This window comes from Cetorhinus maximus, chromosome X (genome assembly GCF_964194155.1).
Source record: "Cetorhinus maximus chromosome X, sCetMax3.hap1.1, whole genome shotgun sequence".
Classification (NCBI taxonomy): domain Eukaryota; kingdom Metazoa; phylum Chordata; class Chondrichthyes; order Lamniformes; family Cetorhinidae; genus Cetorhinus; species Cetorhinus maximus.
Genome location: NC_135917.1, coordinates 2,600,464 through 2,618,866, shown reverse-complemented (window position 1 = coordinate 2,618,866; position 18,403 = coordinate 2,600,464). Strand labels below are relative to the sequence as shown.

At 47.8% G+C, this 18,403-nt stretch overlaps 1 long non-coding RNA gene across 1 annotated transcript; it reads right to left on the bottom strand.

The window, feature by feature from the left end:
* Positions 1-416: 416 nt before the first annotated feature.
* On the bottom strand, positions 417-18,115 carry LOC144672662 (uncharacterized). The gene is made up of 3 exons (XR_013574130.1): positions 17,983-18,115; positions 13,895-14,009; positions 417-553 (listed from the first exon to the last, which is right to left on the bottom strand). It is a non-coding gene; the product is annotated as an uncharacterized LOC144672662 (long non-coding RNA).
* Positions 18,116-18,403: the final 288 nt, after the last annotated feature.

Below are 18,403 nucleotides of genomic sequence, written 5' to 3'. Positions count from 1 at the left end.
GATGCATAGTCTGTAGAATGACAGACAGTGGCCAAGTCCAAGCTCCTCGGTACTGGAGCATTTTCTGAAGCATTGAATGTACCGGAGAACTCTTTTTCCTGAAAGGGGTAGTCCGACCCTAAAAGTACCACCCCCTCACCCAGGGAGGACCCAGGAATATTCACAGTTGGCTGTTCCAATGCACTCCTGTCTACATTAAAGTTGTAAATGCTTCTGTAGTCGTCATACAAGTTGTTCACAGAACCTTGAACACTTTTGTCAGCTGGAGTTGGAGGTTCTGGTAGATGAAGAGTGTTCAGGTGGGGTAATTTTTCTGGTTCACTGACTAAAAAGTTGTAATTGTCATTGGTTGGGGGAAACTTAATGTCAAGTTTGGAACAGTACTCAAGTTCCTTGCCGTGGTTTCTGTCCATCAAAATATCTTGAGAATCAATAGGAACATTGCAGGCAGCTACCTGGAGGTCTTTCTTCTTCTGTGGTCTGAGGAAGGGTCCTTCAGATTGGTCTGGCTTCCCGGTGTCTGTGCACTGTATTGGCACAGTGAATGGCATATCTGAAAGAAAGCAAGGAGAATCATGGGGCAGAATTTTCTGGACGGCGAAGGGGTGGAGCAGGAGTGGGCCCGATCATCGCTCATGATCGGGTCCACGCCGCCATTTTACATGGGCGGGCCAATTAAGGCCCGCCCAGTGTACTTTACGACGCCCGTGCATAGCGGGAGTGGGTGGGCGGCGGTGGGCGCGCTCAGGCCGCCGGGTCCAGTGGCGACCCGACAGCCTGTATAAAGGAAGGCCCAGCAGCCTTGGAAAGGCTTCTCGCAATGGCTGGGTGAAGGGCTCTGCAGAGCGGCAATAGAGGTAAAGTACAGAGGGTAGGCCAGGCCGAAGGGTGGGGTGGGGGGCCAATGTACCCCTCCTTTCTCTGATGAGTGCCTTGCTGCCCTCCTCGAGGAGGTGGCTGCACGGCGGGAGGTGCTGGTTCCCCAGGACGGGAGGAGGAGGCCCCCCCACATGACGAAACGTGCCTGGGAGGAGGTGGTGGAGGTGGTGAGCTCCCACGACGTGGTGCAGCGCACCTGGATCCAGTGCCGCAAGCGCTTCAACGACTTGTTGCACTCTGGCAGGGTGAGTACCATGTTGGCATTGGTCAATTAACCCAGCAGGTCGGCTTTCCCCCCTGGCGACCCCCCCCTCCCCCACAAGTCTGAGTGTAGTGGCTGCATTGAATCATTGACGGCATGTGTCGTTCGTTGGGTGGGCCAGCAGATATTGCCCATGCCGAGGTCACCCTGAGAGGGTGGTGAAGAGATGGGTTCTACACCCGCAGCATGTGGTACACTGAGACCCACATTACTGTTTTGGGGGCAACCTGGAGGAGCTGCACCTAGGCGCAGTGCTGGAACTCCAGGACATGTCAAAGTCAGGGTGAAGACATGTTGGGAGGGGAGCTTCAAGGTGGCATTGGCACCAATTGATCTGCTGCCCTCTGCGCTCCACGTGCTACGGAAGGATATATCGTCTGGTGCCTAATGTGGTGTAGGCAGCATATGTCCGGGGGGTGGGGGGGAGATCAGGCCTAGCATCTTTGTGTGAGTGTTTGGCAGCAGTGGGGTGAGGAGGCACTGGAGCCCTGATATGTCCCACTCTGGTTGGGGTGGGCCGTCCGCGAAGAGAATCCAGGTACAAGTAGCACTAATCGATGCTCTTCTCTCCTTTTCAGGAGGCAAATGTTCATGATGCTGCAGAGCGGGTGAGGACTGGTGGGGGCCAGGTGCATTTAGCCATACTCAGCCAGTTTGAGCAGGAGGCCCTGGATCTAGAGAGGTGCCATGCGCCCAGGTCCACCGGTGTCGGTGAGGCTGGGGTGCCACGGGCAGGTATGTATACCCAGCAGTGAGGTCACCATTGTTCTCCCAGCAGCCATGGCACTGCTGAATGTTCAGTGATTGAAGTTTGAAACATGGCTTAACCATTGCTTATGGAAGGATGAGCGCATAATGATCCGGGGGACAGGGATGCACATTGACATTGTCTCCACGTGTTAACTAATCAAATGTCCTTGTTCTTCCTTTCAGCATCAATGGAGCAGGGCCAGGAGGAGGAGCAGGGGCCCCCTCTCATACCTGAGGGCCCTGAGGGCCCTGAAGTCTCACCAGAGTCACACCATCTCTGCCAGGCAGACACCAGCACAGATACTAGCACCTTGGTGGGAGTTAGAGCATCGGCTAGTGTCACGGAGCACAGCGGTGAGGGCACTTCACAGTCACTGGAGGAGCCCACACCATCTCCCACACTGAGGTCAATGCCGATGTGAGGGCTTGCTGGTCCGAGCGCATCCCCAGGAAGCTCTGATGGGTCTCCTGGAGCAGCCTCTCCATGAGGGTCGCCACTCTCTCCATGGAGGACACATGGCGCTCGGACATGTGGCTCATTGCTTTGGCAAGAGGTGGTAGATTCCTCTACCACGGAGACAAAGCCAAGCATAGCCTCATGTATCTCCACCAGATGGTCCTGCACACCCGGCCGCATTTCCTGCATTTGCTACATCGCGGCCGACTCCAGAGCCACATCATCAGGCGCCAACTGAGCAAGTGCCTGGTCCCCTGCAGTCCTCCAACTGCTGGCACCATGGGCACTCTCTGTCTCTGCCCGTTCCTCCAGCGACTTGGGAGTGTCTGAGGATGTAAGCGTCGTGGGAGCTGCCTGGGTACCTTGCACAGACTTGTAGAATCAGCATCCTGTGATCACACACTATCTGCACGTTCATGGAGTGGAATCCCTTCTTGGACGAAGGCACCGGGCTCAACTGCTGGCACCTTGTTGACCACATCTGTGCAGTCTGTTGCACCCCGGATGTGGGGCAAGCCAGCAATCGTTGCGAAGCCTCTGGCTCACTGTGTCTGGCTTGCCTGGTCCCAACGGAAGTGGATGAAGGTCAATGCAGGCCTGAACAGAGCATTTGTAACCTGCTTGACGAGTGTGGACAACTGATTGGGAGACACCGCAAAGATCACCCACTGACCCCTGGAAGGAGCCAGAGGCATAGAAGTTGAGGGCAGCTGTGACCTTTAGAGCCACTGGCATGGGGTGTCCACCCACAAAGTTAGGGGAGATCTCAGGCCCAATCACCTGACAGGTATAGTTGACTGTCTCCCTTGACAGTCGGAGCCTCCTTCGGCACTGCACCTCAGACATATTGAGGTAGCTGCTTCGCCATCTGTATACTCTGGCAGCAGGATATTGGCGTCTTCTGCGGCCCCTTCTGCCTTGATCTACCTTTTGGTCCTGCACCCCTTGTGCCTGCGCCTCTCCTCCCAAAGGTGGCTCCCCTGGAGGCTGAATGTGTACACCTGGCCTCCTCCCCCTTCTAGCCCTCCCTTCCTCCTCAGAGGAGCTGCCTCCAGTGGAGAGTTCAGCTCCCATTCCCAGGCTAAGGGAGGGCTTCCTGAAACCTGCAGGCCCAAAAAAGATTCCTCTCTGCAGAGTGCTGACTTGAAAGTTGTGAGTCCAGACCAAGCAGCTGGTATGCGTTTTGAAGTATTGGAGATCACACAGGCAAGTTTCAAAAACTTTGAAAAATCGATACTTGAGAGAGCACAGTGAGTCCAGTGAGCTGTCTTATCCCACCCGTGGATTACAAATGCGTCCTACCCGCCTGCCTGTTGTGCCCATACGCTGACCCGAAGATTGCACAGGCGCTGAAAAATCAGCGTCGATTGGTGAGTTAAGGGCCTTAAGTGGCCCGTTAATTAATGGCGGGTGCGCAGCGAATATCATCGTACGCCTGCCCAACGAAATATCACGATGTCGTGTGGTGACATTGGGACGCTCGCCCAATGTCACCGCGTATCATTTTACGCGTGGACGTGCGGGGCCCGCCCCTGCACGCCAACAGGAAAATTCTGCCCATGGGGAGAACAGGAAGATTTTGACTAAAATGTATTTTGTACCTTGAGACTTTATATAGAGGATATGGAAACAGAAAATGGTGGAACTACATAGAAGGTCAATCAGTGTCTGAGAGAGAGAAATGGGTTATTGACTATGTGGCCATTGGGCCATCAGTTCTTGTCAAGCTATGGGTCCACAAATACTGGGCATCCACTGATACCTTGCTGAAATTATCAATATTCATGTTTGAGCCTTGCTGGTGGCAGGGACATCGCTGCCAAACTTGACCCTCTCCACATCCAGCATGCACACTTTTCAGTGGGGATTGCTGGATGATGATCAATGTCAATTTTCTCTCCGAAACCCAGGGGTACTGAAGCCAATTGTGACCCACAACACCCGCCACCGTTAGCTGAGATCAGCTTTCTCGGCACAGCCTGGGAATAAAATCTTGTAGTATAAGGGTATCTGGCATAGCAAGGGTTAATGTGGGACTGGGAAACAGTACCATCCACAGTATGGTGTAAAAAAAGACACATGACCTGAAACTAGGGTCAGCTGTGGACTGGACAGAGGCCTGTGTAGAAGCAAGCATGGAATCAGCTCATAGCTTGGGCTATACCTTGTACATATGTACATAGTTATGTGTTATCAATAAGCACTTAATGTTCAACTATACAAGACTCAGAACCTCTTCATAAGGTCTACTGAAGATACAACATACAACATGGTAACAACTAATAGAAAAACCCAGATCCTCAGAGAAGCTGGAGCAGAATTTCAAATGCTGATAAACTAAAGGGGCAGCATTCTGACCTGATTAAAAGCACTGGAAGTGAAGACACAGAGGGAGATTGCCTGAAAGAAGCTCTATCACAGAACTGGAAGCAGAAAGGCAGAAGATAAAACTCCACTGTGCAGCTGAGGACTCCACAAGATCTCGTGGAGGTCCATTGTGAATGCCCACAGAATGCAGTGTCAAAGGACATTAGCAGGGGTGAGCAAAAAATTCAGTTCTAAGCCAGGACTAGTTTAAAAAAGCTTCAATGTGGTCGTCATGAAGCTATTAGTATATATAATATTTTGGAAAATATTTTTTTCTTAAAATAGAGGTTTAGTCTGCGGGTATGCCTTAATTGGATTAAAGCCAGCTAGTCTGGGTGCTTTGATATGTAGTAGTTTAGGTATGTAAGGGAGATAGTGTGCATTTGCATTTTTTGAATAGACCATTCAAGGAGTGGGGTGAAAATTGATACCTTTCTAGCAGCTACTAAGCAATATGTTTATATTACTAATAAAATTGGTGTTATGAAAGGGGTTTCATTGTTAAAAGGTGAAGTTCAAAGAGGTTGTTGATACAATGAGAATTAACATTCAATGGGGCTGGTAGCTATAACTTCAGTAGTTTTCGGGTGTGCAGGCAGAGGCAATGTAAGATCAAAAGGCAGCTGTAAGCCTCCAACTGGTCCAACTGGCTCCACAGTGAAAAGAACCTTGTTCTGAATTCGCAAGGTGAAAATGCTTTGCTTGGCGTTTGGTTAAGTCTATAGGTTGCTGTTGCCTTAATGGAGATTAGTTTGGGAATTTGTTGAAAGTTATGATAGTAGTCATTTGTAGCCATGTGTTTATATATATTTTAACCTGTGTAAATTAATAAAATGTTTCACTTAGTTAATGTAAAACCTCAAGAACTGGTGGTCTGATTCCTGAATTTAGAGTCACATCTCAAACAGAACACTTAAAATTATTGGTTATGACAGTTGTTTAAAGTTTCCCTCTGGGATTTTTAAATAACTCCACTTTACCAACTGCATGGGTCATAACAGTGGTAAAAAAGTCAGAGAAGCCCATTTCCGAGGGCATTGTGTCCAGCCCAGGTTCAGAATCGGCGCCATATCATGTGGCAGCCGAGCTCGGTGTAAGAAAAAAAAGCGGAAGGTATTAAAACCCCAGCCAAAGCTGGGAATTGATTGTAAAATGCCTGAAAATCCTCTGATATCAAAGGGAAGGCCCCAAATCATTGATTTAACAAATCACTGAAAAAACCAAAACCTCAGAGATCAGGACCACCATCGCCACAGGAGCCTGCCAAAATGTGGCAAGTGTGGGAAGACTCTTAGAAAAAATGGTTACTCCGGCACCAACTTTAAAACCTGCACATCACTTAAAGCTGTACTTGCCTGAATTTAAAAGCAACCATGGACAACAAATCAACATTACGACAGCAATTTGGATTGATCCAAAGGCCATACCAGACACAAAATTGGGGACTTTGGTGGAAAAGATTCTTAAGATACACGATAGCTTCAGGATTAGATAAAAAGACAGAAGCTGAAAAAGTGAATATGCTACTTTATTCAGTAGGTCCAATAGCCGATGATATTATTGTGAGACAAGGAATAAACGAATCCTCGGATAAATTTGATGAAGTTCTAAAATAATTTGATACATATTTTAATCTAAGAAGCAACAAACTTTGAGACCGAAATTCAACAAATGTGTCCAATAGCCTGGAGAACTGGTTGACTCTTTTATAAACAAATTATTCAGATTGGCTGAAGGCTGTGACAAAGGTGAGCTTAAAGTCAGAACTCAAGGGACAAAATTGTTGTCAGAGTGGCTGATGATGCCCTTTCAGATATTCTACAGGCCAAGGAAGACCCGACTCTAGAAAAGGCCATCCAAATAGTCAGACAGTCTGAAATCTGCCAGCAGCACTGATCTATTTTATAGGGCAAAAATAAGCCATGATACAGAGCAACCCCAACTGTCCAGCTAGTGAAACAACAAAGGGGCAGTGAGACTTCAGGCCAAGCAAGGGAATACCCAAACAGACCACGTCAGTGCTCTGGAGCCAAATGACCATAGAACCATAGGCCAGAATTCTGAGGTTGGTGGGCGGGTGCAGACGGTGGGCCCGGGAGTGGCCAGGAAATGGCCCACCACCTGCAATTGGCCCCCGACTATGATTTCACGCTGGCAGGCCAATTAAGGCCCGCCGAGTGTGAACAGTGGCTTTTCAATGGTCGGGAAGGGGCAAGCGCGGGTGGGTGCCTGCCGGGTCCAATGGCGACTCGGCAGCCAGTTTAAAAATGGCCCAGGGAGCCCCTGGAAGGCTGCGATGGAAGAACTTCTCCTCTGCGTTGTCAATAATTAAGTTATGGAGTTGTGCGCAGCTGGACATGGCAGGTGGGAGGACAGGTCGGGTGGGCACTTAACTTATCGGATAAGTGCTTCATGGTCCTCCTGGAGGAGGTGGCAGCCAAGAAGGACACCCTTGTCCCCAGAGATGGGAGGAGGAGGCCACCGCACCTCACAAAGAGGGCATGGGAGGGGATGGCAGTGCTGGTTAGCAGCCATGACGTGGTGCAGCGCACATTGGTGCAGTACTGGAAGAGGTTCAATGACCTGCTGCGCTCAGGAAGGGTGAGCACCGTGTTGGCATGGGTCAGTGTGCAAAAGTGTTAAGGCCTGGCCGTCCCCCTGCGGACTTCAGGGGTGCTAGAGTCTGAGTACCAACTGTCAATCACACCAGAGCTGGCCAGCAGGGTGAGGCCTGGCTGCTTGGACTGAGTGCCTTACGACTTGAGGGCCACAACTTGGATGTGCCCTGTGAGCTGTTCCTCAGCTGGGGTTGGCCAGGCTGCAATGGTGCTGCAGGTAGAGAATGAACTAATCAATGCTCCTCTGTCCTTTCAGGAGAAGACAAGCAATGACCAATTGGAGAGGTCACGGACAGGCAGAGGCCCATCCAGTCTGCTGATGCTCACCAGGTTCGAGCAGGATGCCCTTGAGCTGGAAAGCCGGCCACTCCACGTGCAACCGGGCGTGGAGAGGCGGGGGTGCCAGATGAAGGTAACAGTGCAGTACACAGAGGTGAGAGTTTTGGATTGTGCAACCTTCTAGTGTAGTCTCTTCATCGATGGGAGCCTCAAGCCTGGAGTCCCATTGATCATTGGAAGACGATGGTACTGTGATGCAGATCTCCATTGTCTCACCAGGGTGCCTGGCATGCAGAGTGACAGTCTGATGACTTCAACTCACAACATGTCCTTGCTCTCCCTGTTAGGTTCTCCAGCACGCACTCGCTCTCTGGACCCTGAAGTGCCACCCCTGACGGCGGAGGACCACCAGGTTTCATTTGCACCTGCGTCACCGGTGCACATTAGTGAAGGCAGTTCACACTCACTTGAGGTGCAGGCGGAGGTAGAGAGTGCCCAGGGCACCGGCAGTCGGAGGGCTGCTGGGGACCAGGACGATGCTCAGACAAAGGCAGATCATGAGCCTCTAGAGTCATCCATTAGGCGGCAGATGCTGGATGCCCAGCGGGTTCTGTGGGAGGATCTGGCGGAGATCCATGAGGGTGTGCGTGTCATGGACTCTGTTGTGGAGGAGTCCATGCGGAGCATCAGCACTGTGTTGACCCTCACGGCTGAGCGCACTGCCTCCTCCACTGAGGGAGTGGCGACTCTCATGGGGAGACAGCTCCAGGGACAGAATGAGGGGTTCCTGGAGTTGTGCTCGGACCTGCAAGCCCTCACACAGGCAATGACCTCAGGTGGTCAGTGCCAGTGTGGGAGATGGACGAGACACCCAGTAATCCCAGTTAGGTGCCCGTCCATCAATGGTGAGCAGGGAGGTCCAGAGCAACCTCACATTGGCACACAAGCTGCTTGTCCTCTCTGCAGGCTCCTCTCAGGACGCTCTGGATGACAGCAGCAGCTTCTCCGCCAGAGGCCGTGGCATCTGGTGAGGCTGCAGTGACTGGGGAGATATGAGCTGTTGCGCTGACCACTCCCTCCCAGGCGGGGCCAGCACAGGCTCCACTGGCCAGAGGACGACCGCCAAGATCATCAAGGCCAACAAGACAGCAGAGTCAGCAGGCTGTCTCCAATGCTGGTGCAGCAAGGGAAGGGGCACCAAGATGTAGCACTCGGAAATGTAAGTTAAAGGCACCATGAGCACAGGAGGGACAGGTCACGGGTGATCTTCTGTTCATTTATGTTTGGTTTATATGTCTGCTGGTGTGGACATCAACACCAGTAATGGTAATGTCATTATGCTTTTAATATGACAATAACATTAAATTTGCTTTGGTTCTGATGGCCTGAGTATGCTTCACCTCTTTTCTTTCTGGTGCAGGGGACGCCAGTATGTAACGTTGGACACGAGTGGATCGATGCTTTATTGCACAGGCTTTGAGCGGACTTTGGGTGTAAATGAAAGGGTCATTTCAGACATCCGGGTTGGAGGTGGCAGCCCTGGCAATGAGGTGGAAGCAGATCTTTGGCAGCCTAGCTGAAGGAGTGTTGGATCAAAACGTCTGTGGTGTCCCTGCCCCCCTGGAGGTTACTGAGGTCTGCTTCCACGCCCTCAGCATTCTCCTCTTCTGACTCACTACTGGATTCATCATCTGTGGCTTGTGGAGCTGCGTCAAGATCCTCATCCTCCGGTTGGTCCCCCCTTGCCAGTGCCAGATTGTGGAGAGCGCAGCATGCACCCACGATCAGTGACACCCACTCTGGGGGGGTATTGTAATGCTCCCCCTGAACGGTTCAGGCATGGGAAGTGCATCTTGAGAATACCTATGGTCCTCTCTACCACAGCCCTTGTGGAGGCATGACTCATATTGTAATACTTCTCTGCCTCTGTTCTTGGGTGGTGGAGAGGCGTCATGAGTCACCTTTTCAAGGTCCTCGTCATCCAGCAGCCATCCATCCAGTTGGGCTGGAGCACTGAAGAGCCTAGGCTCTTAGAAGTGTCTCAGGATGTACAAGTCATGGGAGCTACCAGGGTACCTTGCACAGACTTGCATCCTGTGGTCACACACTATCTGCACGTTTATTGAATGGAATCCCTTCCTGTTGACGAAGGCACCCGGCTGACCCGCTGGCGCCTTGATGGCCACATGTGTACAGTCGATGGCACCCTGGACGCAGGGGAACCCAGCAATTGCTGCAAAGCCTCTGTCTCGCTCAGCCTGGCTGGCCTCGTCCATACGGTTAACAGAGCCTGAACAGAGCTTCTGTCACCAGCTTGATGCAACTGCGGACAGCTGATTGGGAGACTCCACACAGATCCCCCATTGATCTCTGGAAAGAGCTGGAGGCATAGACGTTGAGGGCCACTGTGACCTTCGGAGCCACTGGCATGGGGTGTCCACCCACACAGTCGGAGCTGATCTCAGGCTTGATCATCTGACAAATGGAGGTCACGCTCTCCCTTGAGAGGCGGAGCCTCCTTCAGCGTTGCACCTTGGACATATTGAGGTAGCTGCATCACCGCCTGTATACCCTGGTAGCAGGATAGTGGCGTCTTCTGCGGCCCCTTCCGCTTTGGACTACCTGTTGGCCCTGCGCCCCTTGTGCCTGCGCCTCTCCTCCCACAGGACCCTCCCCTGGAAGCTGCATTGGGACACCTGGCCTCCTCTCCCTTCTGCCCTGTTCTTCCTCCTCAGAGGAGGTGCCCCCAGTGGAGACCACAATCCCCATTACCAGGCTTACAGAAGGTTGTCTGATACCTGGAAGGGTCCACATGGTCTGAATTCTCTGGGGGCCTGGCAGATAGCAATGAGTCCTGAAATGAAGCCTGGAAATGCTCAGAGTGAAGCCCTGAACAGAGATGAAGCTACCAAGTACCAATAAGCAACCAGCAGCAAACTATCTCCAAAATTCCTCACTCCTCAGACAGGCAGTGCTGCTGACCCTTTTTATCCTGCCCTTGGAGGAGGTTTTTGAAATTGTCGGCTGCCTGCCTGCCTGTTTTGCCCGTGCGATGAGCCTGAAAGCGTATGGGCAATGTAAAACACAGCTTAATTGCCTTTTTAATAGCTTTAACTGGCCTCATAATTGATGGTGGGCGCGGCTCCGTCTCCTGCTTGTGCCTGCCGAGCGAAATATCGCACAAGTGCGCGATGACGTCGGGGCGCTCACCTGATGTTGTGCGCTATTTTACGCTCGAGCGTGTTGGGTGTGCGCCTGCACGCCAAGCGAAAAGTTCTGGCCATAGAAAAGTTATGGCACAGAACGAGGCCATTTAGCCCATTGTGTCTACGCCGGCCATAAAGAGAAAAAAGAAACTAGCCGCTTACAACCTCACAGGCGAGATCAATGTCCAGCAATCTCAGTGCAGTGTTTCAATTGCAACCACCTGGGACACTTTAGAAAGCTGTGCAAAGCTAAGACACCCAAATGGGCGGAGGATCCCAAGACAATCCATGAGATTGAGGTACCACATCAGGAAAAGATCCAGCTGTGCTCCTTGGGTAAGGTCAAGGATCCTGGATTCTCTTTTTGGAATGCAGACATCTCAGTAAACAGGGGGGCACCTTACCAACTTCAAATTGGACATGGGAGCCAGTGTTATGGTCCTCTTGGATATGAAGCTGTGGCTGAGACACCCCTGGCTATGAATGACAGACATGCCACTCTACAGACCTGGAGGAACCAGACTTCCAGTCACAGGCATGATCCTCGAATGACTAAGGTATGGCAACAAGCAGATATTCGAAGTCATGTATGTCATCCAAAATCAATCTTTTTCTCTCTTGAACAGAGATGCCCATGTTGCCCTTAACCTTAAGGCAACAGAAGACGTCAAGACAACCTCTGTCATCAACTACACGGAACTGCAAGTTCCTGAGAGGCCCACCAGTAACAAAACTCTCGACTGGGACTTCAGCTCTGAATTGTCTTCACTCTTCGTGGAGCAGGTTTATCCAATTTCTTTGCAGGCGGCAGAAGCTCCTCTTTGGTCAGGCAGCCAAACTTCCAGATAATTCCCACTGTACCTCGAGTGGAAGACACACAGGAAAATGACCAGCAACAGCAGACTTAACCCCAACCCCAGGCTCCAACAGTTGCTGTCATACTACCTGTAAACACCACGGCACAAACACCACAACCTCCGGCCAATGCGCAAAGCTGCAAGACAATGCTGGAGCAAGAAACTAGCAACCATCAACTTGCCAGAGCACACCTCAGTGAGGCGTGGAGACACATGGAAGAACAGTGTCACAATCAAAGCCAAACTGCAAGGTGAGCCCACTGATGAGGAACATCCAAACAAAAAGATACCTTCAACTCCCACAAAGATCACAGCGGACCACACGGAAAAAGAAAAATGAACAGAGTGAATACTCTCTCTGGAAAGAACCGGACAAGCCGGTGGCTCCCGAGCAGAGCAGATGGGGAGTTGAACTTCTCTTCTTCAACTCAAGGAGCGGAAAAATCGTATCAGAAGAAGACAACCAAGTGCCAGAAACGCAGGTTACAATCCAAACCCCGAATCAACAAAGGTTGCCCAAAATCAACAGGGCCTACCACTTCTCCGAATGTGACCAGAACGAGATCTGGAAGAATTGTCAAGCCTCCAGATCATCTGAATTTATAAAGTCTTGAGTGAGGGTCGGGGGGGGGTGGTGGGTTGCATGATTTTAATGTAAATGGCTTGGGTGGAGGCATATAATAAGGGCATCTGGCATAGCAAGGGTTAATGTGGGACTGAGAAATAGAACTGCCTACAGTGTGATGTAAAGAGACACATGACCTGAGAGTCAGTTGTGGACTGGGCAGAAACCTGTGTAGTAGCAAGCATGGAATTAGCTGATAGCTTGGGCTATGCGTTGTATATACGTACAGCATTGTGTGTCATCAATAAACACTTAACGTTCAACGACACAAGACTCTAAACCTCTTCGCAAGCCCTACTGCACATACAATATATCTGGAATTTTCCTGCTCTGTATCAATCAGCTGCTCACTGAATAAACTCATCTTGGGGCCTCAGCTACAGCATTTCCTCCATTCACAATCCATGATAACAGGTAAGTAGGAGTGTTCCAAGGGTTTAGGTGACACCAGTCATATTATAGTAGTTTGGGCAGCTCAGCAATGTCATTGGATGCCAGCTTATGTGGTACTGTATGAGACACCCACCTACATTATGTGGTGTCAACGTGGAAATTCTGACAGTTTGACAAAAATAGGAATTAACATTGGATGATAAATTCTCCCATTAGCAGTACCTCTAACCACGATATAGTGAACAGCACCAATGTAGATACATGAACCAGCATGTTCACAATATCACAGCACATAAAGCAAAACCTTGCCTTTATACAGCATCTCTCATGACCACAGGATATCATAAAGCAATTCAAGCTAATGTACTACTTTTGAAGTGTAGTCATTGTTGTTACATGGGTAAGTGCAGCAGCTAATTTGTGCATAGCAAGGTCCCACAAACAGCAAGGAGATAAATGACCAATTTGTTTGTGTTTCGGTTGTTTTGGCTGAGGGAGGAATATTGGCCAGGTCACTGGAAGAACTCTCTGCTATGGGGATTGGGGGCCACGGTTTAACCAGGGAATCCAGAACAAGTGGGAAAATCTTGAAATTAGAACTAGGCCATATCAAAGTGAATTCAGAAAGCACATTTTCACACAGAGATGATCAGGAATTCACCCCACCCCCCGCCCCACGCAAAAGGCTATGGATGATGGATCAATTAAAATTTTCAAGATCGAGACTGATTGATCTTTGTTGTGTGAGAGAGATCAGGATATGGAGAAAAGGTGGGTAAATGGAATGCAGTCCAGATTGGCCATGATCTAATTGAATGGGGGAACATTTTTGAAGGGCTGAATGGCCTCCTCCTGTTCCTATGTCCCTCACTGAAAGCCAGTTTTAGAAGGAAAAGGAAGCTTGCCTGTTAAGGAGTAGACCTGTTTTGTTGTGCTCTCATCAATTCTTGCATTACTTCACTACTGCTCCCCTCAATGAGAAAACTTTGCAACTGAAAACACACACACCAATCCATATTATATTCCAAGTCCTGCGAACTCTTCCTCTAAAATCCCATATAGCATTTGTCCCTTCACAATTTATGCCACACTTTATTGATAACACCTCTTGTTAAATAAAAAAAAATGTGCATCTTCCATCTCACCATGAATAACACAATTAAATCTGCTGGTCTAGATTGAAAAGCTGCTCTTTACTCACCAGTGATTATTTCTCTCTTCACAGTCAGCTCCTTAATAAGCTCTGCCTGCCTCACACACACAATTTTCAACCGTCTAAACTCCTGGTACAGCAGTCCAAATGCTTCTTCCATCTCCTTAACATTAATGAAAAGCAAGAGTTCAAATGTTAGCCAAGCCAATGCCACTTTGAAATATCAGTTGTTAAGTTAAGTCTGAACCTCTACAAAGTCTAGTTTCCCAACACATTTACAGATTGATTTCTACTTCATTGAAGGAGCCAGATTATCCTGATCCACACAAAGGGCTGTCCCCATAAATCAATTGGTCGGTCTACACACATATTTGGGAACCGGGCCATACAGAGCAGGAAAATCCCAGGTTTAGTTGCTGGCTTGTGCTGATCCTACCCAGGGCAGCAAGGTGAGTGAGACAATTGGCCTCATGTCTCCAGGCTAGGGAAGGGCGTGGGTAAGTAATTAAGGTTTTGTCCTCCTATTTACAATGCAGGAACTCTTTTTACCAAGTAAACATGTAGATTTGAGGAAGAAGACTGTTGAAGGCACAAAAAGTATCCTAATGATAGCTGAAAATCAAGAGGGAAAGGGGAGGGAGGAACTTCAAACATTCACAATCACTAGGGAAAAGGTTCTGGAAAATCTGTTGGGACTAAAGACTGACAAGTCCCCTAGACCTGATGGCCTGCATCCTAAGGTCTTAAAAGAAGTGGATGAAGAAGTAATGGTTGCATTGGTTGTAATCTTCCAAAATTCTCTTCTGGAAAAGTCCTAGCAGTTTGGAAAACCACTAATGTAGCACCTCTATTCAATAAAGGAAGGAAACAGAAAGCAAGAAACTAAAGGCCAGTTAGCCTAACATCTGTCATAGGGAAAATGCTAGAATCTATTATCAAGGAGGTAATAGCACAACAATTAGAAATTTATAATACAATCAGTGTCATGAAGCTATTAATGTATAAAATATTTTGGAAAATGTTTTTCTTTTAAAATAGAGGTTTAGTCTGCCGGTCTGTCTTAATTAGATTTAAGTCAGTTAGTCTGGGTGCTTTCATATGTACTAGTTTTGATATGTAAGAGAGATAGTGTGCATTTGCATTTTTTGAATAGGAGCATTCAAGAAGTGGGGCGAAAACTTGATGCCTTTCTAACTGATGCCAAGCAATGTGTTTATATTACTAATAAAATTGGTACAATGAATGGGGTTTCATTGTTAAAAGGTAAAGTTCAAAGAGACTGGTGAAACAATGAGAATTTAAATTCAGTGGTGGTAAGTATAACTTCAGTAGTTTTCAGGTGTGCAGAGCAAGGCAATGTAAGGTCAAAAGGCAGCTGCAAGCCTCCAACTGGCTCCACAGTGAAAAGAACCTCATTTTGAATTTGTAAGGTGAAAATGCTTTGCCTGGTGTTTGGTTAAGTCTATGGGTTGCTGTAGCCTTAATGGAGATTAGTTTGGGAATTTGTTAAAAGTTATGATAGTAGTAATTTGTAGCCATGTGTATATATATTTATAACTTAGTTAATGTAAAACCTCAAGAACTGATGGTCTGATTCCTGAATTTAGAGTCACATCTCAAACATAATACTTAAAAATATGGATTATGACAGTTGTTTAAAGTTTCCCTCTGGGATTTTTAAATAACTCCACTTTACCAGCTGCATCGGTCATAACAATCAGGCAGAGTCAACATGGTTTTGTGAAAGAGGATTAGAGCTTTTTAAGAATGTAACAAGCAGGGTGGATAATGGGAAACCAGTAGATGTGATGCTTTTGGATTTCCAAAAGGTATTCAATAAGGCACCACATAAAAGATTTCAGCACAAGATAAGAGCTCATGGTGTTGGGGGTAATGTATTAGCATGGATAGAGGATTGATTAGCTAACAGGAAGCAGAAAATTGGGATAAATGGGTTGTTTTTCAGGTAGGCAAGCTATAACTAGTGGAGCACTACAGAGATCAGTGCTGGGGCCTCAACTATTTATAATCTATATTAACAACTTGGATGAATGGACTGAGTGGTAGCTAAATTTGCTGATGACACAAAGAGAGGTAGCAAAGCAACTCGTGATGAGGACACAAACAGTCTGCAAAGGGATATAGATAAGTTAAATGAGTGGGCAAAAAATTTGGCAGATGGAGTATAACATGGGAAAACGTGAGCTTGTCTACTTTGGCAGGAAAAGCAGAATGTTATTTAAATGGAGAAAAACTACAGAATGCTGCAGTACAGAGGGACTGGGTGTCCTGGTACGTTAATCACAAAAAGCTAGCATGAAAGTACAGTAAGTGATTGGGAAGGCAAATGGAATGTTGCCTTTATTGCAAGGAGAATCGAGTATAAAAGAAGAGACGTGTTGCTACAGCTGTACAGGGCCTTAGTGAGACCACATGTGGAGTGCTGTGTACAGTTTTGGGTCTCCTTACTTAAGGAGGGATATAATTGCATTGCAAGCAGTTCAGAGAAGGTTCAGTCAGCGGATTCCTGGGATGAAGGGGTTGCCTTATTAGAAAAGGTTGAGCAGGTTCGACCTATATTCATTGGAGTTTAGAAGAATGAGAGGTGATCTTATTGAAAGATATAAAATTCTGAGGGGACTTGACAGGGTAGATGCCGGGAGGATGTTTCCCCTTGTGGGTGTAAAGGGTTAACTCTAACACTAGTCTAACAATAGCTACTGAGCATGTGCAGAAGGAGCTAAGTAATAATGATGTCACACAGAAGAGAATGAGGAAAATCTGAGAGCTGAGCAGTGGTTCTGTCCTAGTGTTTTGTAATCCTGTACATGGTTGAGTATGTAAATAAAGGTTACTTGAAAAAGGATTTTTACCTCGAGCCAGATCTTTGATTAGGGTCCAACATCTCCCAAGGCATCCCAATGGCAACAATGGGTTGTGAGCAACGGTGGCTCCAGCAACAACAACAACAGAGCAGGGGAGTCTAGAATTGGGGGAGACAGTTTAAAAATAAGGGGTCACCCATTTAAGACACCAATGAGGAGGATTTTCTTTCTCTCAGAGGGTCATTAGGCTTTGGAATTCTCTTCTCCAGGCAACAGTGGAAGCAGAATCATTGAATATATTCGACACAGATTTTATATCAACAAGGGAGTCAAGGGTTATGGGGAGCAGGCAGGAAAGTGGAGTTAAGGCCACAATCACGTCAGCCATGATCTTATTGAACAGCAGAGCAGGCTCGAGGGGTCTAGTCCTATTCCCATTTCTTAGGATCTTATGAGAGGAGAGAATTATCTTTAAAAGCAGGAATATGAAGCGATGGTAAAAGTATCTTTGAAACAGATGTGGATCACAGCAACCAAACACACTGCACTAACATTGTACTCTTACTCAGGCTTACGATGGTTCATGCTGTTAACTTGGCCCTCAAAATTGTATTTGTTTGAGATAGTTTCTACAAGACAATCCTGGTTAGATATGACTGATTGCAATGGATTTATGCCCAAGCACAGGAGACATAACAACACAAATTAATGTATTTATTGCTTTATTTATTTCTCCCATTCTCAACCTTTTCCCCACCCACGAACACCATTCCTCTGACATGGGAGGGGTAAAATCTGCCAGATTTACACCCCTGATCACACTCCACTGGCTCCAACTGACAAGCACTGTGTCCAGCAGACATCTAGTTAGGATAGGAATGGGATCAGCTGAATGAACAGGAAATACTTAACAATGGAAATTATGAGGCTGTACTGCCAGGGTACTGAATCAGATGGGCAGCTTTATAGGTCTTCCTGACTTGGAACTATATCGCCATTCCTTCACTGTTGCTGGGTCAAAATCCTGGAACTCCCTTCCTAACAGCACTGCGGGTGTACCTACACCACATGGACTGTGGCGGTTCAGGAAGGCAGCTCACCCCTATCTTCTCAAGGGCAATTAGGGATGGGCAATAAATGCTGGCCTAGCCAGCGATGCCCACATCGTGTGAAAGAATAAAAAAAACCCTCCAAACTGTGCTTGCATCTAGCGAGGTCAGCACTGCCATAGGAGTTTATGACTTAGCTACTTTACTGTTGTTGAATGTATAACATCGATTAGGGGGTCACCAAATACATAAGAAAACCTACCTGATTTGTGCTGATATCTTGGTGATGAGCTTGATACCTGGTCACTTGTTGAAGAACAATTTACAACTTCACTTGACCGCATTTGTTGAGAATCTTCAGGTTGGTTCTGTGGCCTGTGTGGTGGTGGGGAAATTAATTGCTTTAAAACACGTGACTCCACCTGAATAAAACAAATAGATGCATCTTTAAACAAGAGAATCCACCCGCAAAAAGTGAGTACATCTTAAAACAAGCAAAAAAGAAACCCACCATACAACAGGTGGCAAATCCACCTTAAAACAAAAAAAATCACATTCAATACAATAAATTTTAAAGAGGTGTGGTCATTTGGAGCAAGTCTGACTGTTAAGAGGTTGGTGGTCCCCTTTAGTTGGAATTTACACAGTGAGGTTTACCTCTATTCTAACGAAGGGTCATCGAT